The sequence below is a fragment of the Pleurodeles waltl genome, chromosome 1_1 (genome assembly GCF_031143425.1).
Source record: "Pleurodeles waltl isolate 20211129_DDA chromosome 1_1, aPleWal1.hap1.20221129, whole genome shotgun sequence".
Lineage (NCBI taxonomy): Eukaryota > Metazoa > Chordata > Amphibia > Caudata > Salamandridae > Pleurodeles > Pleurodeles waltl.
The window spans coordinates 647296622-647314662 of NC_090436.1; positions in this window are offsets into that span (position 1 = coordinate 647296622).

The following is an 18041-nucleotide window of genomic DNA, read 5'->3' on the forward strand; positions in this document are numbered from 1 at the left end:
ATGATGTTATAGTAATACAGTCTTAGCTAAAATTCTGGAAGGTCAGTGAAAATAAACACATTTTAAGGTAATGCTATAGTTAGGTGTTGAAATTAGTAACAAAAAAGAACGTTTAAGAACAAAAAAAACTGACATTCACCAGTTTGAGTTCAGTGAGCTACAATAACTTCACCTCACATATTACATAGTCATGACATGTTAAATAACATCATTGATGACATCACTGATGACCTCATCCAATGGATGTGACAATTTACTATGTGCTTCTCACACTGGAAGTATTCAGCAAGCTACACCTAGACTCAATCTTCCATAACCTCTTAAGTGCTAATGGGTGTAATCTTTTGTAACATGTAGGAAATAAAGGAGATCTGTGAAAGGACCCACTTTTAGTATAGATTATGCAATGTTTTCACTGGTATTCAGGTGCATAAGACACATAGGGGCTGATAACTAGTTTGGAGGTCACAAGACCGTCAGACTCATGGTGGTGGTCGGACTGCTGCAGCTGTGGCAGTCAGACTGGCAGATTACAAGGTTGGCGGGCAGACCTGCCAACATACTGCCATCCCAACAGGCTGACGGCGGTCCTGGTTGTAATCAGCAAGGGCCACGTTGAAGTCAGTGCCACCCTGCTGATTACAACCTTGTTCTACGCCAGCCTTTTCATGGTGGTTTAGCTGCCAAGAAAAGGCTGGTGAAGAACAAGTGCAGGGGCCACAGGGGGGCCCTGGCACTGCCCATGCCATAGGCAGTGCAGGAGACCCCCCTGCCACCACCCTCGAAATGTGCGATGTCTGCTGTGCAGACAGTGTGCTTTCTGAGGGTTCTGGTGCCCCCTGCGTGTAGTAGCATTGCAGCTGGCTCTATTATGAGCTGGAGGCAATGCTGCCACATCTTTCCCACTGGCCTGAAAGGGGAGGGTCCCAAAATGCATATCCCCATGCAATTTCCCACAGGGATTTTAGACATGACTACAGCCTGAACTGCTAGATGGAAATACACCAAATTTGTAAGAAATCTAGATGTTGGTTGAGAAAGAGCGCTTTTTGTAATTTGGTGTAAAACTGTCCAGAAACTTTGGAAGTTATTAAAGGAAAAATATATATATGTCTAGAGATGCAGATCTTTTGAAGATTCACTTACAGAATCAGCACATCAGGGGGAAAAGCAACACAATGATTGGCTAGCTGCAACCTGAGAGGAAAGCTGTGGCTACCATTTTCTTTCTTGCAATGGGCTAAGTGGGTGGAAACAATAAAAAACTGACATAAGGGGTCAGGATATAAATATCCTTAACCCATAGGACAGATGAAGGAGTCTCTGAGGGACCCCTCTTGGGAAAAAAATGGCCAAACATTATTTTGGCTTATCCCATACAAAACCATAGAAATTCAGCAGTTATACTTATCTGAAGTAACTATAACTCATGCTGGTAAGTAACTTTAGGTCACGAGTAATGGTTTCTTAACATAAGCATAAGTGTATAAATATAACTGCTAAACTTCTATGGGATTGGTATTGGTAAAACATAAACCTTCCTATAGCATCTCTTTAGCATTTGTTTTTTTCTGTAAATACATATATATTATCTATGTGCACATACATACATATTTATATATATATGTGTGTATGTGTGTGCACATATATATATATATATATATATATTCACTGAAAAAAAACAAAGGTTATAGGGACATTATAGTTAGGTTCCGAATTTATTCATATAAAACCATAGAAATTTTAGAGTTGTAGTTAGATTTCTTTCAAGTAACTATAACTTGCACCCTCTGCACGCCCCCGCACAGATTTGTAATGAAGGCATGAGGAGGTGATAGTCCGCTGGGACAATACAATTTAGCCCTGGGAAGGCAGCGGTCCCTGCGGCCACAGGATTCCAAACGGATCCCATTTACTTTTTCTATTTTAGGCTCAGGAATGTGGCGGTCCCTGGGGCATTAGTAATCCCTGGAGGGGGGCCACGTGTGCCCCTCCTTACTTTTTTCACATGCTCTCAGAACCTGGCCCATCTGGGACCTTTTAAAAAACAAGTGTGAGAGTCCGCGCTTGTTTAAAAAAAAAAATGGTACAACAAATGTTTTACTTTGGAAGGGTCTCTCTAGGACCCCTGCATGAAAACTAAGGGGTCTGGGGGACTGTACCCTGGCCCCTTTTCTTGTTTTTTACTTTTTTCCTGGGACTCAGCTGAAATGAGGCCAAAGATGGCTGCCAACTCTTCCTGGTTTGAAGTGTTGGTAGCCAATCAGAGTTCTGCAGCTCTGTGCCCAAGCTCTTATTTTCCACAAAGTCATTGGGGGGAATCCACAGCCTTAGATATACAGATTTCTCAAAAACTACTGAACAGATTTACACCAAGTAAGTGAAAGCGTAATCTGTGTACCTAAAGCTAGTTTTCTGCCAAATTTGGCGTAATTCCATCCAATGGACCAGGCTGTATTTGTGTCTAAAGATCCTATGGGAAGTTACATGGGAAACACAACTTTTTGACCCACCCCCCCTTTTTTCTTGGCCCTTGCTTGACGGATCATGACAAAACTTTCCTTGCACAACATGAATCATTGGCACACTTTTTTTTTGTAAATTTTGTGAAGATTCGTCAAACGATCCCAAAGATATAGGCAAGTCAAAAAACGCTTTTTCTATGGAATCATGGACCTAACTATAACTACCTACTGGTGTATATATATATATATAGGGGATTCCTGTTTGTTTGTTTATGATCTCACTAATGTATTAAAAGTTAAGGTATTTTTGGCACAACAACAGAGTGCGGTTTTCTCTTGCTAAAACAGAAAGAGAATCTTGTTTTTTGAAAATATGGTTGTCCTGCCTCAAACCAGCACCACCGGAGAATTAAGTGCGCCGTAACACGCAGATCAGGACATCTTTTCTTTCATATATATATATATATATATTCACTGACAAAAAAGGTTACAGGGATGTTACAGTTAGACTCTCATTTTAAGCAGAGAAAACCCATAGAAATTCATCTGTTATAGTTAGAGTTATCTCAAGTAACTGCAACTCGTGCCCTAAGGTAACTATAACTTGCACCCCCGCATGCACAACTTTTTCGTCAAAAATGTTACTGCACATATTACCTTGAAATTATCAATGATGTTTACAACGATGTCAGGGGTGCTGTAATTTGTGGGGTAATTAGCAGTGCATGGTGAGGACGGGAGTTATAGTTACCTTACAGCACGAGTTATAGTTACTTGAAATAACTCTAACTATAAAAGGTGAATTTCTATGGCTTTGTACACTTAGAATGTGAGCCTGACTATAACATTCCCGTAACCTTTCTTTTTTAAGTGAATTTCTAAGTTTTTTAAATTCTATTTCATAACTATAATGTCCCTGTAACCTTTGTTGTTTTCAGTGAATTTCTATGGTATTGTTATATATAGTCATTTTCATTACTATACTTTAATTCAAGCACCTATAAGCACCTAACTTTGCACAGTGCACAGCCTTTGCCCGTGCGCAGCAGGGGTTGCCTGCAAGACCTTGTCTGGAGCCTGCTCCTGTGGTCAAAACCCCCTAACCACCCAACCCTACTCTGCACACAGCCCGTTGGCTGTGCATGGCAGGAGTTGGCCGCAGCCTATCTCTCTGAGAAAAGGTGTAAGAATGTGTATCTCGGTGGTGGGAGTATCTGTGAGAGTCCTTGTCTGGGTGTGGGAGTGCATGCATCAGTGTCTTAGTGGGTGAGTCAGTGTCTTTGCAGGCCTGTGAGTGGGTACATGAGGGTTTATGTGAGTGGGTGTGTGAGAGTTTGAGTGGGTCTGAGTGGGTGTGTGAGTGCCTGAGTGGGTCTGAGAGTGGGTGCATGAGGATCTGAATGGGGCTGTGAGTGGGTGAACAAGGGTCTGAGTGGGTCTGTGAGTGGGTGCGTAAGGTTTTGAGTGGGCATGTGATTGGGAGAAAGAGATTGAAAGAGAGAGAGAGAGAGAGAGAGAGAAAAAGAGTGAGAGGGAGAGAGACAGAGCATTTTTTAGGGTTTGGTGGATGATATATTTAGAAGGAGACATTTCTGGACAAATTGAAAAAAAAATAGTATTTGTCAATTAAACAGAGTGAGTTCACCTTTCAATATGAGCCATAAACATTTGAAGTTTTAAAAAAGGAAAGGAGGGAAATTAACACACCTGGAGTAGAACTCTCAACTTTCAATGTGAAGGTCTGAGACCATAACCACTATGCCATTGCTTTTTTTCGTCTTTTTCCATTTTGTGCCCTTTATTGGCTATCTGGGACCGCAGCAGGAGCCTCAAGTCCTCCTGCATGGACCCACCCGATTGTTTTATTTTTACTTTTTACCATTTATAGGCTATTTGGGACCGTGGGGGGAACCTCAAGGCTTTCCCCATGGTCCCAGCTAGCTGCTGCCTCCTGCGAGAGCTGGCATTGCTCCAGCAAGCAAGGAGCTGCTTTTAATAGCAGCTCCCTGCTTGACGGAGCAATGTTTTCATCTGTCTTCCTGGCATGCATATTTGCATGTAGGAAACAAAGATGAAAACTCCACTTTTTCTGTTAGCTGGACCTGTTTGATAGGTCCCGATGTCAGTAATTGGAGTTATGTTTGCTTTTGCCTGGTGGGAGCGGTCTGCTCCCACCAAGCAAAAGCAAAAATCTATGACCCAGGGGTGGGCACCCGAGGGCATAGCAGGAGCCGGCACAGGGACATCAGTGGCTCCTCAAGGGTGGCCTTGCGCTCCCCCTCCTATGAACAATGCCCCGGGAGGTGGACCAGGGTTTATCTAATGTGTATATCACTTAGCTTGGCCAGAAAGGGTTAAAGTGGCATTAATTACTCACTTTGGTTGAAAGCATTAAGGATTGCCAACATCTAGACCTTATGACCGTGCACTGTGGTGGCAATGACCTAGGCACACTTACCAGGGTTGGTTTGGTAATCCAAATGAAGGATACCTTTACAAAATGTATGACACTTTTCCCACACACTATCTTTGTATTTTCAAACATTTGCCAAAGGCTCAAGTGGAACTGGTCAACTCAATTTATCCCACAAATAGACAAATCTGGGAAACACGTTAATTAAACTGTTTCTGCATTCCTCAGAGACTATAACATGGGCTATATATATCACAACAACTTACAATTTGACATGGAGGATATATACAGAAATGATGGAGTTTACCTAACAGATAAAGGCAACAAGGTGTTCCTGCATAACTTGAGAGACTGCATCCTTTATCATCAGTAGTCGTGACCTACACACAGTAAACACAAAGACTCTTTTCAGAGCTAATCAATTATCCATACACAAAAAACTATTTATTTTTAATGACCTACAGAGCTGCGGATCCCCTCCAAAAAATATATATATTTTAAAAATCCTGTTCACATTTTTTCCAATGTGCCATATAAATTAAAATGTATTTAGTAATAGAACTCATACCCTAACTCATTTATATGCATCGGTGCCCACATATTGGCCCCAGGACCCTTTTGTACTGACTGTCTGTCTGTCTGGACACTGGATTTTACAGCATCTCTCTAACTGTGATACAGCTGTGACAGTGTCTATCCTGCTGTGGGAGTGAATGTGATAGTGTATGTCTCCATGTGAGGGTGAGTGTCTGAATGTGTCTCTGGGTGTGACACTATGGCCCTCATTGTGACATTGGCGTTAAATACCGCTTACCGCCATGCCGACTGCTGCCAACATACCGCGATCGCAACGGTGTACCGCTACCCATATTATGACCCACACATAGCAATCCGTCACTATACAGCCACACACACAAGTCCGCCAGCCCAAAGGTCAGTGATAAACTGGCGGTACCAAAACCCACACCGTTACGCCAACAGAACAACGCCCACAGCATTATGACCCACGAATCCCCACAGCGGACATTCAACCGTGGTAAACCATTGGCAGTACACACCGCCGCGCTCAAAATACACACACACACACACAAAACAACACCACATTGGTCAATTTGAATAACACACACCTGACACACATACACACACCACACCCACAACACTATAAAACACACACCCACATTACCTACACCCCTTTACAACTAAATAAAATTGTTACTAGAGAGAGATACAGCAAGAGCACCCACACAACCAGAGCCACAGAACACCATCGCCCATACACCATCCATGCACCTCACAACACACACCCCAACACATCACCCCACACACCCTTACACACAACACTCACACTACACCCATGGCACCACAAAGTTCCCCTAGATTCTCAGAGGAGGAGCTAAGGGTCATGGTGGAGGAACTCATCCAGGTAGAGCCACAGCTATTCATATCACAGGTGCAGCAGACATTCATCACTAGGAAGATGGAGCTATGGTGAAGAATCGTGGACAGAGTCAACACTGTGGGACAGCACCCAAGAACAAGGGATGACATCAGGAAGAGGTGGCATGACCTACGGGGGAAGGTGCGTTCCATGGTAGCAAGACACCAGATAGCAGTACAGAGGACTGGCGGTGGACCCCCACCTCCTCCACTACAACTAACAACATGGGAGGAGCAAGTCTTGGCAATAATGCATCCTGAGGACCTGGCAAGAGTAGCAGTAGGACTGGACTATGGTAAGTCAACTCTTTACTACTTTCACCCCCCACCTGCATGCCATCACATACCCCCACCCCTACCCTCGCCCCATCACTCCACCACCTCACATACACCCCACCATCACAACCCTCCCATCTCAGTACCAAGCTCTATATGCACCACCAATGCATGGACATCACTCACAGCACTGCATGGACACTCATCACCAAAGCATGCACATTAGAGCAAATCCCCTAACCCACAAAATAACTTTTCTCACAAGGCAAAGCTGCCAGGGCAATAACAACCACAGAGGGCAACACACCCATGCACAAGATGTTACACACAGAAAAAATAACACTGCATTTACATCCCCACAGGTCCCACACCCAACGTCACTGGAGAGGAGGTGCCAGCAACATCCAGTCCCCTCCAGAAGAGGCCCACAGTGATGACAGCAGCTCTGGATCTGGATGAACTACCTGGCCCATCAAGGTCCTCCGGACAGTCGGTTACCCAGGCACAGTCCCATACCACCACAGCGCCTCCCCCCTCAGGAAACACCCCCACAGCACCCACCCAGCAGGCCCATACCTCTGTCCCCAGGACACATCAATCAGCAGTGTGTCCACCACTACAGGGACCTCAGGCAACCCCACAAACACAGGATGATCAGGGACCTAGGGTCAGTGGCAGTGGACACACGGTTCAGGGGACAGAGGCACAGGACAACAGGGAAGCTGGGAGGACTGATGTGCGACAGGGGGAGGACAGACCCAGGGAACCGACTCTCCACAAGGCACTCACCAACATCCTGGGAGCATACCACCATTCCCAGGAGACCATGGGCCAGATACTGGCCAAGTTGCAGGAGACCCAGCGGCTGCAGGAGGGACAATACCTGGGGATCAGGGAGGACCTGAGGGACATCCACATCGCCCTTGTCACCATTGCAGGGGTGCTGGCAGACATGACTAACACCATGAGGAAGGCAGTGACACATCAACGGGCCCCTGACACTCGCCAAACCGATGAAGAGCCCTCCACCTCCGCTGACGCTAGTGGACAGGAGGCCCCGCCACAGGAACAACAGGCCACCAGCATCCCACCCCCTGCAGAAGGAGAACCACCACACAAATGGTCTCTGTGATCCAGGCAGAAGGCTGTGACTATTGCCAAGACCCCCACCAGTAAATAAGACACTCCTGATTGTCACCCTTTTGTCCCACTCTGTCACCCTGTCCACCTTGAACTGCCATTGCTCCACTTCCTATGCCCCCTTGGACAATGCACCTGTGATACAAATAGACTGGACTCTATCCTGGACTCTCCTCCACCACCACCACCCCAGCCTATAGCAATAGCCCATCCACTTATTAGCACATGAATAAACATGAATAACCATCCTTGTAAAAAATACAAGTATTGAGTCTGTCAAGTGATTGAGCTATGTATTTGTTTCACAATCTGTACACATTCCAATTCAACTGTACAGTCATGTATACTTAGGTATGACCTGTAGTTTGCTGCAGTTGATACACCAGGAGCCAGAGTGGGGCACAGATATCTGTGAATAGACAAGCCAAAGGGTACAGTTACTGGCTATAGTAGTCAGAACATCAGTCTGCCGGTGAAAACGTCCAATACAAAACTGCAATGGTAGATGAAGTTACAGTGTCTTACCTTTGTGCCACTGGAAGTTCTGTCAAATGATTGCTGTTCTGTTGTCCACATCCTCATCCTCTGCCTCATCTTTGTCAATGTCCACATGCTCCGCTGCTGCTGCATGCCCATCTCCAGCCTCATCCTCCTGCAGAAAAGGCACCAGGCGTCTCAAGGCAAGGTTATGCAACATACAGCATGCAATGATGATCTGGCACACCTTCTTGGGTGAGTAGCACAGGGAACCCACCTGTTAGATGGAGGCAGTGAAAACTGGAGTTCCGGAGGCCAAAGGTTCGCTCTATAATTATTCTTGTTCGCCCATGTGCCTCATTGTAACATTCCTGGCATTTCCCACTGGGGTCAGTAGCCATGAGAGGTTGGGGTAACCAGAATCACCTGCAAATATTGAGGGATACCAGTTAGCCAGAAACTAACCCTTAGGGCAAACCCCACACCCATATACTAACATCCACTGAGTGGGGACCATGGGCTCAACTATTAGCCACACCCGGTGCCTCTGGAGTTGAGCCATCACATATGGGATGCTGCTATTCCTCAGGATAAATGCATCATGCACAAACCCAGGATACTCTGCATTAACATGGAAGATGTACTGGTCCACCTGGCACACTATCTGCATATTCATAGAGTGAAAGCTCTTTGATTTCTGAAAACCTGTTCATTTCTCTGGTGGAGGACAAAGGCAATATGTGTACCATCTATTGCCCCAGTAATGTTGAGGATATGTCCCATTGCATAGAACTCAGCATTCACTGTGGCCAAATCCTTCACCTGGGGGAAAACGATGTAGCTGTGCATGTGTTTCATCAGGGCAGACAACACTCTGGTCAGCACCATTGAGAACATTGGCTGAGGCATTCCTGCTGCCAAGCCCACTGTCACTTGAAGGAGCCAGTTGCCAAGAAATGGAGTACAGATAGGACTTGCACAAGAGGGTGGATCCCAGTGGGGTGACGGATAGCTGAGACCAGGTCTGGCTCCAATTGGGCACACAGCTCTTGGATTGTGGCCCTATTAAGTCTGTAGGTGAGGAGAATGTGCCTGTTCTCTATTGTTGCCAAGTCCACCAGGGGCCTGTACACGGGGGAGGCCTCCATCTCCTATTCATCCGTGGTTGTAATCTAGGGAGCAAAACGATGATCATTTGGTCAGTTTTCAACATTTCCTAAATGTGCAGTGCATTGCATGTTGTGACAGAAACAGTATGTTGATGTTTAGCCCCAGAATGTGCCTATGCGTGCTGTGATGCAGTTAGATCCCATGGCCTCCCTCCCCCTGAAATGGTGGCCGCCTGTCCTGTGTGGATGTACAGGTGGAAATGAGGTAATGCCGCTGACGTTGTGCGCCGTTGCGGGAGGAGGTCGACTACTGCTGTGCAACTCCTCATTGGTTAACATTGGGCTCTATGGGTTACAGTAGCCAATGGTGAAGTACGCCAGCGGTGACGGTACGCACCGCAGCGGACGTCACTGCCATTTTCTATCCGTACACTCACTTGCTACATGACCTTCAACAGGAGAGGACCTACACTGCAAGTGCTGCTGTGACCTGTGTCTGGAACCGACCATGGCTCGTGTCACTGGGGAAAGGGGCCCTACCTTCACCGCTGCAGAGTTGGAGAGACTAGTGAATGGGGTCCTACCCCAGTACCGAATGCTGTATGGGCCACCAGACCAACAGGTGAGTACACTGTGAGCACGATGCATGGGGCATGAATGCATGGAGTGCTGTATGTGAGGGCCTCGTGTAAGGGGAGTGGTTGAGGGGTCCTGGGCAGCATGCTGCATGTATGGTGGGCAATGTCTGTGCGTAAGGGGACGGAGGGCTATGGTGGGCCATGAGTGTAACAGGCTTGACGGAATGACTAATACCTTTTTCAATGTTTATTTCTCTGCAGGTCAGCGCCCATCAGAAAAAGTGTATATGGTGTCCCATCACCAAGGACGTGAGGTGGGAGGACCTTAGACGCTGGGCAAGGAAGACAGTGGAGGCCCAGCTGGGGATGGCCTCCCAACGAGGAAGGGGTGCCCATCGAACCCTGAACTCCCTGATGTTCTGCGTACTGGCGGTGGCCTATCCAGAGCTGGATGTGTGCTTGAGGGCATCACAGCAGCCACAAGCGGGTGAGTACATTTCCCAATATACCACTTGCACGTGAAGGGGTGGTCTCTGTGTGGGGGATGTGCCCCTGTTGGTGCTTCTAGATCAGGCCAGACATTGCAGGGTAGGCTCCATGTTGGGCAGGGGCTGATGAACTCCACCTCCAAACAAGCTAGTGGGCATCCACTACTAGGCAGGGCTCTGTGGGTCTCAGGTATGCTGCAACTGGCGTTAGGTAATACTGTCCATGGCCTGGTGACTAGCATTGTGACTGGTAGTGCATTGCCTAGTGCGTAGGGCTGTCCGCTGTGTGTTGTGTACGCCAACAGTGGTGTTGTTGCTGCCATTGACCAAGTGTATCCTCTGTCTCTTTCCCCCTTTTTGTTTTGTCATCCTGTCCTTCTGTGCATTAGCAGAGGCACCGGCGACAGAGGGAGCTGCATCCCACAGGGCCCATGAGGCTGAATCCACTAACGGTGAGGGTACCAGTGGGCCGGAGGGCGAGGGGAGCACCACGGCGGGGACAGGAGGGGACACTTGTGAAAGTGATACCGCCTCCGATGGAAGCTCCCTTGTGGTGGCGGTCAGCTCTGTGGCCACCCCAACTACAGGTACAGCTGCCACCCCCGTACCAGCACTGCCCTCCCAGCAACCCCTAAGCAAGTTTCCCGTGCCCGCTCACCCAAGAGGGTGGGCATCTCTTTCGCCCCAGGCACCTCAGCCCCTGCCCCAGTTAGCCCTGCTGCCCTGAGTAAGGAGGCTATTGACCTCCTGTGATCCATTTCTGTTGGGCAGTCAACCATAGTGAATGCCATCCAGGGCCTGGCAGGGCATTTGCAACATACAAATGCACTCCTGGAGGGCATTCAATCTGGCATGGCATCCCAACAGAGATCATTCCAGGCTCTGGCCTCCTCCCTGATGGCAGCCATTGTTCCTGCCTCTAGCCTCCCCCCTCCAACTTCCTCTGCCCACTACCATGCCCCTGAACCCCAACCTATCACAAAGAAGCACACATTTAATCCAGCATGCACCCAACAAACACCATCCAGATGCAGACATAACAACATCCACTGCCTCCACTGTGTCCCCCTCCTCCTCGTCATCCACCTCCCTCCCAGTAGTGCCTACACTCACACCTGCATGCACCACATCCACACCCACTTCCTCCATCACCATCACACCTATCAGTACACTCCCCTCACTGGCAGTCACCACCCCCACATCCATGCACATGTCCCCTGTGTCCTCTCCCACTGTGTCTGTGCCCCCTCCTCCCAAAGTACACAAACGCAACTACTCAGACACCCAACAGCCATCCACCTCACAACAGCATCCAGCCCATGCACCTGCACCCAAACACAGCAGGCAAACACCTCCTACAACCACTCCCTCTTCCTTCTCCCCCAAACCTTCGCCCTCTTTCCAACCCAGGGTCCCTAAGGAGCTTTTCCTCTCTTCCGTGAACCTCTTCCCTACCCCTCCCCCCCATCCTTCACATCGAGCCAGGATGGGCAGAACCCAGGCCAGCACCTCAGCCACCCAGTCCACGTCCACTATAGTTCTGGCAGCTACTGCAGGTGTGAGAGGTTCCAAGGAGACACCCATCAGCACTGGCAGTGTGCCTGCACCAGATGCCAAGGGGAAGGGCAAGGAGGCACCACCAGACGGCAAGGAGTCACCACCAGACAACAAGGAGGCACCACCACAAGGCAAGGGCAACGAGGCGCCACCACTCTGCAAGGGCAAGGAGGCACCACCAGATGGAAAGGGCAAGGAGGCACTACCACACTGCAAGGGCAAGGAGTCACCACCACACGGCAAGGGCAAGGAGGCACCACCACACGGCAAGGGCAAATGGCCTGCCCCTGCAGGCAGGAGGGACAGGAGGCCTGGTGCTGTGACAAAATCAGAGCCTACAAAACCAACCATGGCGCTTCCTCTGTCAGAGGCTTCAGGGGAAGGGCTTGAGCCTCCCCCTACCACTGGCAGCACCAACACCAGCACCGTCATCAGCACTGCCACCTGCACCGCTATCAGCACCACCACCTGCACTGCCACCAGCAGAACTGCCAGCAGCAGCATCCCCAGTGGGCAGCTGTCGGAGGCTGCAGGAGATGGGCAGGAGCCTCCTACCACCACTGCTAGCACTGCCAGCAGCCCCAGTGGGCAGCCATCAGAGGCTGCAGGGGACGGGCTGGAGCCTCCCCCACCACTGGCAGCACTGCCAGCAGCCCCAGAGGGCAGCCATCTGAGGCTGCAGGGGATGGGCTGGAGCCTCCCCCCACGACTGGCATCCCCGACACCAGCCCCGCCAATGCCACCACTGAGCAGCCATCACCGCTGGCGGGCAGTGTGTAGTCCTGCCTCCATGGACTGTAGTGCATCCTGGCCCCTGAAAATCCTTTGAGTGTGACACCTAGGTGAGAGACTGTGACCTTGCACTCCCAAAGATCTGCATTACAGGGCACAAGGCCCCCTCCAGAACCAGTGGAAGGAGGCATCCATTCACCGCATCCTTGCCAGGATGAAGCACACTGGGCACAAGGCCCCCTCCAGAACCAGTGGAAGAAGGCATCCACTCACCACATCCTTGCCCAGATGAAGTACACTGGGCACAAGGCCCCCTCCAGAACCAGTGGAAGAAGCCATCCATTCACCGAATCCTTGTCAGGATGAAGCACACTGGGCACAAGACCCCGTCCATAACCAGTGGGCGAACCACCTACTAGAGAGACTGTGGCCTTGCACTACCCAGGACCAAGCAGTGGGCAAACCACCCACTTGAGAGACTCTGGCCTTACACTCTCCAGGACCAAGCAGTGGGCAAACCACCCACTAGAGAGACTGTGGCCTTGCACTCACCAGGAGCAAGCAGTGGGCAAACCACCCACTTGAGAGACTGTGGCCTTGCACTCCCCAGGACCAAGCAGTGGGCAAACCACCTACTAGAGAGACTGTGGCCTTGCACTTCCCAGGACCAAGCAGTGGGCAAACCACCCACTAGAGAGACTGTGGCCTTGCACTCCCCAGGACCAAGCAGTGGGCATGTTTCCCCCTCCAGGACCAGTGGCATTGTACAATCTTCCGGCTGAGGTGCCCCCCCATTCCCCGTCCCTCTGAGGTGCCTGTGTATTTTCGACCTGATGCCCCAGCAGTGTTCTCTCTGTGTTGATGCAGGAGTAAAATGGGGCCTTGCCCTATGTGATGAGGCCCTGTGGCCAACGGACATTATGGACTGGGCAGTGTCCCAGTATGGGCTGCCCCGGACATGGCAGAAGCTGGCTCCGGGGATTGGGGGTCGCCACGGCCATTAATGGCTCCATGAAGGGAGCCAAGTAACCCCCACCAATGAAATCTAGCCCCGGGGAGGTGGGGGTCCCTGGTGGTAAGAAGTCTGCAATGACCCCCCCTTCATTGTTTTATTGTAGCTCCAGGGAGATTGCGATCCCTGGGACTGCACCCCCACCCTCACCCCCAACACCATACACACAAACAGATGCAACAACATCACATATACGCCCTGTAACCCTCATGAATAACGCAAGGACAAAAGGAATGGAGTAAAATGAGTGTAATAGTGCAGTTTTAGATATATACGTCCTTACACAATAAACAGTATGTACAATATATGCAAAAGGAAGGACAATGCCCACTCCAAAATGCTCGTGGCCCACTGGGCCATTACACATAGGCCAAGGCCACACTTGACTCCTGTCTCAATACGAAGAGAACACTGCAGGGGCATCAGGTTGAAAAAACACAGGCACCTCAGGAGGAGGGGGCATAGGGGATGAGTGTCACCCCATCCGGATGATGGTACAATTCCACTGGCCTGGAGGGGGCCCACAGATTGGTCACGGGGAGTGCAAGGCCACAGGCTCCCAAGTGGGTTGTTTGCCTGTCAAAGACCCCCAGGGTCTGCACCTCCTTGGTGATGGCACGCCAAATACAATTTTTCTGATGGGCGCTGACCTTAAGAAATGGTATTAGTCATACAGTCCAGACTGTTATACTCGTGGCCCACCATATGCCCCCTTATCCCCTTATGCTCATACATTGACCACCATACATGCAGCACTCTGCCCAGGACCCCTCAGACCCCCCCACATGAGGCTTACACACACAGCAGTCCATACATTCATGCCCCACGCATCATGCTCACAGTGTACTCACTTGTTTGTTTAGAGGACCATAGAGTAAATGGTACTGGGGTAGGACCGCATCCACCAGTCTCTCCCACTCCTCCGAAGTGAAGGCAGGTGCCCTTTCCGCAGACACTTGAGCCATTGTCGCCTCCAGACACAGGTCACAGCAGCACTTGCAGTGTAGACCCTCTCCTGTTGAAGGTCAGGTAGCAAGTGAGTGAACAGATGGCAGTCACGTCCGTGGCAGTGCGTACCGCCACCGCCTGCGTACATCGCCATTGGCTCCTGGAACCCATAAGCCCCAATGATAACCAATGCGGTGTTGCATGGCGGTCATCGACCGCAACGGCGCACAACGCCAGCGGAATTACCTGAATTCCACTTGTCACTCCTCACAGGTCAGACAGCCGCCATTTTAGGTGAGCACAGGCCATGGCACCTAACTGCATCACATCAGACATTGGCACATCAACTGACTTACAAGTTCACATACTGTTTCTATAAAACAAAAATTGCATATTAATGTGGAAATATGTTTGAATGAAACCTTCTGCTCACCATTTTTCACCCCAGAGTTCAACCACTATGATGAGTAGGAGATGGCGATACCCCCTGTGTACAGACCCCTGGTGGACCTGGCGACAATGGAGGACAGGCACATTATCCTGACCTACAGACTTGATAGGACCACAATCCAAGAACTGTGGGCCATATTTATATTTTTTGACGCAAAACTGCGCCAACGCAGTTTTGCGCCAAAAAAATTAGCGCCGGCTAACGCCATTCTGAAGCGCCATGCGGGCGCCGTATTTATTGAATGGCGTTAGCCGGCGTTAGCCGACCGGCGCTGCCAGGTGTGCGTGAAAAAAAACGACGTACACCAGGCAGCGCCGGCGTAGGGAAAAATGGCGTTTGGGCATCCCAAAATGGGGCAAGTCAGGCTGAGGCAAAAAAATCGTCTTAACCCGATTTGCACCATTTTTTTTGAGCGCCCAGACGCCATTAACATGACTCCTGTCTTAGCAAAGACAGGAGTCATGCCCCCTTGCCCAATGGCCATGCCCAGGTGACTTATGTCCCCTGGGCATGGTCATTGGGCATAGTGGCATGTAGGGGGGGCACAAATCAGGCCCCCCTATGCCACAAAAAAAATGTAAAAAGATACTTACCACAACTTACCTTTTCTTCCCAGGGATGGGTCCCTCCATCCTTGGGTGTCCTCCTGGGGTGGGCAAGGGTGGCAGGGGGTGTCCCTGGGGGCAGGGGAGGGCACCTCTGGGCTCATTCTGAGCCCATAGGTCCATTAACGCCTGCCCTGACCCAGGCGTTAAAAAGAGGCGCAAATGCGGGTTTTTTTGCCCCGCCCACTCCCGGGCGTCATTTTTGCCCGGGAGTATAAATACCACGCACATGCCTGTGAGTCATTTTTTAAGACGGGAACGCCTACCTTGCATCTCATTAACGCAAGTAAGGTGTTCACGCCAAAAAATGACGCTAACTCCATGAACTTTGGCGCTAGACGGGTCTAACGCCAAAGTATAAATATGGAGTTAGTTTTGCGTCGAATTTGCGTCTAAAAAAACGATGCAAATTCGGCGCAAACAGAGTATAAATATGCCCCTGTGTGCCCAATTGGAGCCAGACCTGGTATCAGCTATCCGCCACCCCACAGGTATCCTCCCTCTAGTGCAGGTCCTGTCAGTGCTCCATTTCCTGGCAAGTGGTTCCTTCCAAGCGACAGTGGCCATGGCATCAGGGATGTCACAGCCTATGTTCTCAAATGCTGACCAGAGTGTTGTCTGTCCTGCTGAAACACATGCACAGCTACATCGTATTCCCCCAGGTGGAGGATTTGGCCACAGTGAAGGCTGATTCTATGCACTGGGACATATTCCCAACATCATTGGTGCCATTGATGGTGCACATATTGCATTTGTCCCTCCCACCCCCCCCGGAGAAATGAACAAGTGTTCAGAAATAGAAAAAGCTTTCACTCTCTGAATGTGCAGATGGTGTGTTTGGCGGACCAGTACATCTCCCATGTCAATGCAAAGTATCCTGGCTATGTGCATGATGCCTTTATCTTGAGGAATAGCAGCTTCCCATTTGTGATGGCTCAACTCCAGAGGCCCCGGGTGTGGCTAATAGGTGAGCCCATGGTCCCCACCCAGTTGATGTAGGTATATGGGTGTGATGTTGGCCCTAAGGGTGAGTGCATGGCTAACTGGTATCCCCAATATTTACAGGGGACTCTGTTTCCCCAACCTCTCATGGCTACTGACCCCAGTGAGGAATGCCAGGACAATGGCAGAGGAATGTTACAATGAGGCACATGGGCAAACAAGGAGGAGCATTGAGCGCACCTTTGGCCTCCTGGAGGCCAGATTCCGGTGCCTCCATCTGACAGGTGGATCCCTGTACTACTCACCCAAGAAGGTGTGCCTGATCATCTTTGCATGTTGCACAACCTGGCCTTGAGACGCCAGGTGCCTTTTGTGCAGGAGGATGAGCCTGAGGATGGTCATGTGGCAGTGGTGGAGCCTGTGGACAGTGACGAAGAGGAGGCAGAGGAAGAGGATGTGGACAACAGAACTACAATAATTCAACAGTACTTCCAGTGACACACAGGTAAGACACTGTAACTTCACCTTCCATTGCAGTTTTGTGTTGGACATTGAACATGGCAGCCTGATTTGCCTATTTCTATGGTCACTTACTGTACCCTTTGGCATCTCTATTTTCAGATATCTGTGCCCCACTGTGGCTCCTGGTGTGTTTACTGCTGCCCACTACAGTTCATACCTTTGTAAATATTACAGTACATTTGAATTGCTATGTTTAAAGCTTGTTAAACTAATACATATTACAATCAATTGACATACTCCATACTTGTATTAGTTCCAAGGGTGTTTATTTATGTGCTAATAAGTGGAGGGGGTATTGCAATGGGCTGGGTTGCTGAGGGATGAAAGTCCAGGGTAGAGTCCAGTCTATTTGTATCACAGGTGCATTGTCCAAGGGGGCATAGGAAGGGGAGCAATGGCAGTTCAAGGTGGACAGGGTGACAGAGTGGGGTACAAGGGTGACAATCAGGGGAGTCTTATTTCCTGGCGGGGGTCTTGGCAATGTTCTCTGGCTTCTTCCTGGATCACAGGGACCATTTGCGGGGTGGTTCTCCGTCTGCAGGAGGTGGGGTGCTGCTGGCCTGTTGTTCCTGTGGCGGTGCCTCCTGTCCACTAGCGTCGGCAGAGGTGGAGGGATGTTCTTCGGTGTGGCTAGTGTCAGGGGCCCGTTGGTGTGCCACTGCCTTCCTCATTGTGTTGGCCATGTCTGCCAGCACACCTGCAATGGTGACTAGGGTGGTGTGGATGTCCCTCAGGCCCTCCCTGATCCCCAGGTGCTGTCCCTCCTGCAGCCACTGGGTCTCCTGCAACTTGGCCAGTATCTGGACCCTGGTCTCCTGGGAATGGTGGTATGCCCCCAGGATGTTGGTGAGTGCCTCGTGGAGAGTGGGTTCCCTGGGCCTGTCCTCCC